Below are 6,000 nucleotides of genomic sequence, written 5' to 3'. Positions count from 1 at the left end.
ACTCCATATGCGATTTCACTATAATTAATCTATTAATATACACTGTCCTGATCATTGGCCCTGTTTGTATAACCTGTTATGTTACACTCATGATCCTGTCGCTTTTATGGTTTTGATCTATGTCAGGGGTGGCTAATCTTATCCTCAAAGGGCCAGTGTGTGTGCAGGTTTCTGGGATAACCTCTAGGTCCACTGTTCAAACCCAGGTGTGAGGACTCTTCAGACAATCATTCCTGTAATTAGTACTCGAACTGGGGAATTGCAGCAAAAACCCATACACACATTTCTTGATAAAACTGGCCACCACTGATCTACATAATTTTGTTTGGTAACACTTTACTTGACAGGGCACAAATACTTAGTAATAGTAGTAATAACTAAGTTACTACTGAAGTACAAATCATCAAAGATGCATCAAGATTCGTAAATAATGAACAAACATGAGATCAGAATATCACTTGTGTTATTCATTACTAATTTCTTCAGTAGCTCTTTCAGTAGTTCCTTCAGTAGTTCAGAAAGGTTTACAGAATTAGCAGATATAGTCGCAAATATAGTAACTGCTTGGGAGAAAACATGCATCACGATTCATTATTGATGAATTAACATGAGACCAGTATATAACCAAGACTTAATTTGTGGTTAATTAATACATAATACATAATAGCATAATGCTACATTATTTGTGCCCCTTCAGGTAAACTCATACAATCCATCCATTTTCCATCTTATTTTGTGTAGGGTGGCAGGGATTATCTCTAACTCATCATAATAAAAAAAGACGTTTTTCATATTGAATTTAATTTAAATAAAAAATGGATATTGGTTCATGCTATCCTGAATCCAGTGTTGATGTCGCTTTAATTTCAATATCAATTACTTCCTGTTCATTGTCTTCATCCTGTCATAAGCGGTTCATTGCAATGCCAGCACAAGACAATGGACATCCGTGAAGCAATAATATCAGGAAAGGTTTAATCTGAAGAAGCAGAGGGGGAATTTTACAAGCGATAGTGTGAAAAACAACAAATCCCAGTATTAGATCCAGAGGGGAATGCAAGGCCCCAATCCATTCTCCTCGCAGTTATAAAATAGTATATTGTCAGGTTCTATTATCGTCAGTCATGCAAAGCTTGTTAACCGAATCCCACTGTCCGCAATCAACATCTTTAGGTCACAAAAAATGTAAAATGCCAAAAACAATTACTATCATTTTTCCTTTTTTTGCAGTTTTTCTAAGACATTTTTATTTGAGGTGTTTGGCAAGAAACACAAAGTGTCAAAAATATTACAGGCAGATTTGCATGCTAGTGATTAAAAGGTCAGATGTTGAAAACCACCTACTCCCAGCAATAAACAAGACAAATCCCTCGGATGGCAGTTTAAGCAGGTGAATAAGACCCGTCTAGAAGGTCTATGGGATTTCCCCACTTGTACCATAAATAAGTATCTGTGCTTTCTACCTCCAGGTTTCTCCTGGTTGAAAAGCTACAAATTGCTCCTGACCCAGAAGTGATTTCTCTGCAATAACGGCATAGGCGCTCTGCCGTTAAGCATCGATTGCACAGTCTAGTTCTATAAGACTTGCACCTTGAGAGCCTTCTCATGGTTTCTCATGGCAACCTGGCATGAGCATTAAGGGAATATCAGAGCCGCCCAGTCGTCGATTTCATTGTCATATTTCCAGCAGCTGGCCGGCAGCATCTGGGCACTTTTGGAGGGGGGGGGGGGTTTCGGGGAATCTGACTTGAGGATAAAAGGGCCCATGGAAGAAGACCACTGCTACTGGGCCCAGCATTTGAGGAAACACCCTCTTCTTGTGGTTCTCCGTGCAAATATGAAAGACCAACACGCTGCTCTCATTCCAGTCCTCCTGTGCAAGGGACAAAGTCCTAATATCTATGAATGAGGTGGGGAGTTCGAGTTCTGGATTCCTCTAATAGCATGCTCGCTGTCCTCCATCAAAGCAAGTAATTTGAAGGGACGTCCCTCCAATCAATTACATGCGATTCTCAAAGATCTGAAGACAGGATGTGACTCACTTACGATCCTGGAGAAGACACTGACATCTCATTCAGCCTCCTGTACTTTGTTGGTTCAAATTACTAAATGACACTTGTTTTTGTTTTTCATTCCTGAAAGTCTGGTAGAATCTGTTTGCCTCTCTGCAGTGACATGAACTGTGAGAAAATACTATTTTGCATTTTTTTATGTATGATTTAATAATGTGATTCACATACTTGAAGTTGCAGTCAGGATTGGTGTTTGTGTTTTTTTCTAACTGTATTGTTTACAGAGTACATAATCAAAAAAGATGTTAAGATGAGAGTAAGCGTGCAACTCTACTGAGTGAGAACTGTTGACTCGTTACAGGTCGTGTGCAACATGACGTAACCATGTAATTTATTAGCGTTACGGGAAACAGATTTATACAATGAAGAAATGAATGACACTACAAGTTTTAAGTGCTTGATTTGCTTGTTTGTTTGCTTGTTTGTTTACTTGTTGTTAAGCCGATTCTGTTTAATCAAGATTTCACTGGCAGATTATTAAACAATCCAGACTGGATTTTATATGCATTACTACTAATATAGTAGTAATGCAGTTAATGTAAACCAGGCTGCCTGGGTTTTTCTACAGTTTCCCAGAAAATGAGGACTTTTTAGTGGACAGAGAAATTTTTCTGCCTATGAATGGTTGCTGGGCAAATATGCAGAATTTACAGCTCAACTTGAGGTCAGTAGAGGTAAAATGCATTAATATATGGAAACCATGTGTCAGTTTTCAATGTTGGTCTTAACATATAGTGCATGTACATAAACATGCTCGCAGTCTGCCTTTCAACAAAAGCAGCCATAAAGCTCGAAAATAAATAACACAGAAGTTATTATATCTATAAGCTGAAGCCTGGAGACTTTTGTTGGAATGGTATTGATGGCATCATTAAATTAGCCAGCGTGATGTCCATTACACACATGCGTGATTTAAGTGAAGTCTTATAAAGCCTGACTACTCCGCACCTGGAGAAGATGAATGGCCATTCTCTCAACGTCATCTGTCGTCAGGTGTAGTTTTCTGCATCTTTCCTTCGTCATGTTAAACGCAGCGAGAACACTTGGTGGGGAAAATGGAATAATATCACTGGCCGGTTTCTAAATGACAGAAAAAGAGGAGAAAAAAATACAAATTCTCCTCAGACTATGAATGTCAAGTTCATTCCCTCCTTGGTGACATCTGGCAGACAGGTGTGTCTTCAGCTGCGGCAACAGGGTCTGCCACGTTTGGAGACATCTGCCCTCTATGGGTCCTATAAGGAACTACAGCGGCACAGACACTGCTTGGAATCACTGTGACCACTGAACTGACTGTGCATTACAGCAATTTCCCTAAATGAATGAAAAGTCTATTTACAATATTAATAATACAGCAATTCTACAAGACAGCTATCCATCCATCCATCCATTTTCCAAACCGCTTATCCTACTGGGTCGTGGGGGTCTGGAGCCTATCCCGGAAGCAATGGGCACAAGGCAGGGAACAACCCAGGATGGGGCTCACACTTGGAGGCGTGAGCCCAGGTCCCAGAGGTGTGAGGCAACAGTGCTAACCACTGTACCACCATGCTGCCCAAGACAGCTAATTGCCTCAAAATAAAAATTAGTTATTGGTACTCAGAGGTGGCATGGTGGTGCAGTGGTTAGCACTGTTGCCTCACACCTCTGGGACCTGGGCTCACGCCCCAAGTGTGAGCCCCATCCTGGGTTGTTCCCTGCCATGTGCCCATATGTTCTGGACCCCCCCCCCTGACCCTGAATAGGACAAGCGGTTACAGAAAATAGATGGATATTGGTACTCTGGGTCTGGTATGTGTTCACTGAACCATATAATGTTTGTATGTGACCACTCTGTAATTTCCTAACACAGACCAGGTTGCTGGTTATCATTTCCATAGTCAAGTCTCCTTTAACTAGACCGTCTGTGGACTAAAGCCAGTCAACAAAGTACATGGAAGCAAATGATATGGCTAGTAGATAGCAGATTAGCTAAGGGCATGAACTCTACCTAAAAGTAGTTGCTACTTTATTTATGTAAAAACCTTAGAGCGGGACTCTAAATCTGAACTGCATCATTATGGCTATCTAGCTGTATGAAAACGTAAAGCTCCCTTTGTAGAGATTTCGGCTTTAGCAAACAGTATCCATGTGGACAGTGGGTCTGAGAGAAAGGTTTTCAGTCCACGTGAACCATTACAGCAGCCAGAGCACGTGCAGGGCCGCTGATAATAATGAACAGTTTAGGAGAAATATCTCAAATTCCTCTGTGCAATTGTCCTGGGAAGAAAGACATGCTTTCTTCTGGCTGGGCTGCCAGCATGCGATTTATCCCAATGCGACCAGTGCGGGGCAAACCATGCTTACCAGCAAACAAATACGGAGATGTTATCCAGCTGCTGCAAAGAAAGATGTGGATGGCTTTCAGATTGAAAAGAACTGAAAGGTTATCACAAGGTTGTTGTGTTATAATTATGAATAATCAACTACTAAAGACTGAGGAATTTGGCCAAAGTCTTCATATCCATAAGTTACCCTATAGGGGACACGTCAAAAGCGATCAGAGCTCACCACTAACGACATAACAAACAACGATCCCTGGGATTACGACAGCGTCCAGAGCTCTCACGCTGCCCGTTCTCTACGTGTGTTTCTCTTTAAAGAGAAATAAAGAAGTTTTGGATCAACAAATTAAGTCAGGGACAGCAGGTCACACATACGCGCAAAGCCGTAAATGAATTAGATCTCACAGACGACGCCGACTAAATGACTAGGCTAATTCTGCTCGTTGACAGATCCATGGTGAGGATTTATTCTCTTTTGGCACCGACTTGCTCCTGATTCATGCCTTCTCTGTCATGGAGAGTGAAAATGTTCCATTGTTATTTAAATCACCCCGATTATATCAATTTAAAGTCTTCTTCACGTTCTTTGCAGACCCAGACCTATTTGTTTTGCAAAACACAACCACCTGTGTCGCGGTACAAGAAATGTGTCACGCAGTTTGTAGCCTATTCCACTGAATGCCGATTTTTCCAGTTATTCTGAAAAGGCAAACACAGTTTTCTGAGACAGGATAAATCATCTAAAAGGAATATCTTGATCATATAATTTTTTTATAATAGTATGCAGAACAGTGCAGTAATTTTAACAGCACATCCCTTACTTGAGTAAAAAGCTGTTTGATATGTTAAAAAAATGCAGAGTCATCTAAACCAAGGTGGGCTCTTCACCTCTATCCAAATGTCACATCTTTTCTCCTTTACACACCCCTGCCACCCTGCTGACAGAGTTTCAGCAAAGTACAGTCACACAACTGAGGCTCTCCTGTGTGCACTGGCAGAGGTAATTACAACTGCTGTTTTCTTCTGACTACAAATCAGCAACGTTTAGTCTAGAGACGAAAGTCTAAACAGATATTTTGAAAGCTTTGACATGAGCAAAATATGTGTAAAGAATTTGCCGGAGGGATTTGGACCAATGTGCCTGTAAACAATATGGAAAATGCGAATTTTTCTTAAATTGTTTTCTGATTTGTACAAATATTTTGCTAATTGTAATGGCAATATTTAGTATTTCATCCATTTCACTCCAGGTACAATACAATTGTGAATTCTGCATATATGAAGTAACATGAGTATGTGAAAATTCACAAGAATACTTCGCATACAGATGGATTTTCACCGTATTATACGTCTGTACACAATAGTACACAGAGAATAAGAGACGTCAAACCAACAGCCAATTCATCAAACAAAGCACATGACATCTGGATGGCCTGAAAGTTTTTAATGTCGTAAATCATTTCCTGGTTCATTTCAGTACAGATGGAAATGTACCAAAATCTTTTTGTAACATTTAAACATAAATGTCAACGCATTCAACCATGTGGGCCAATGGGGTAGATGTGCCTTTTTTCAGTAAATGTGGCTTCTTTTAACATGTAATT

The sequence above is a fragment of the Brienomyrus brachyistius genome, chromosome 1 (genome assembly GCF_023856365.1).
Source record: "Brienomyrus brachyistius isolate T26 chromosome 1, BBRACH_0.4, whole genome shotgun sequence".
Taxonomy (NCBI): Eukaryota; Metazoa; Chordata; class Actinopteri; order Osteoglossiformes; family Mormyridae; genus Brienomyrus; species Brienomyrus brachyistius.
Note: the sequence above shows the minus strand (reverse complement) of the source record.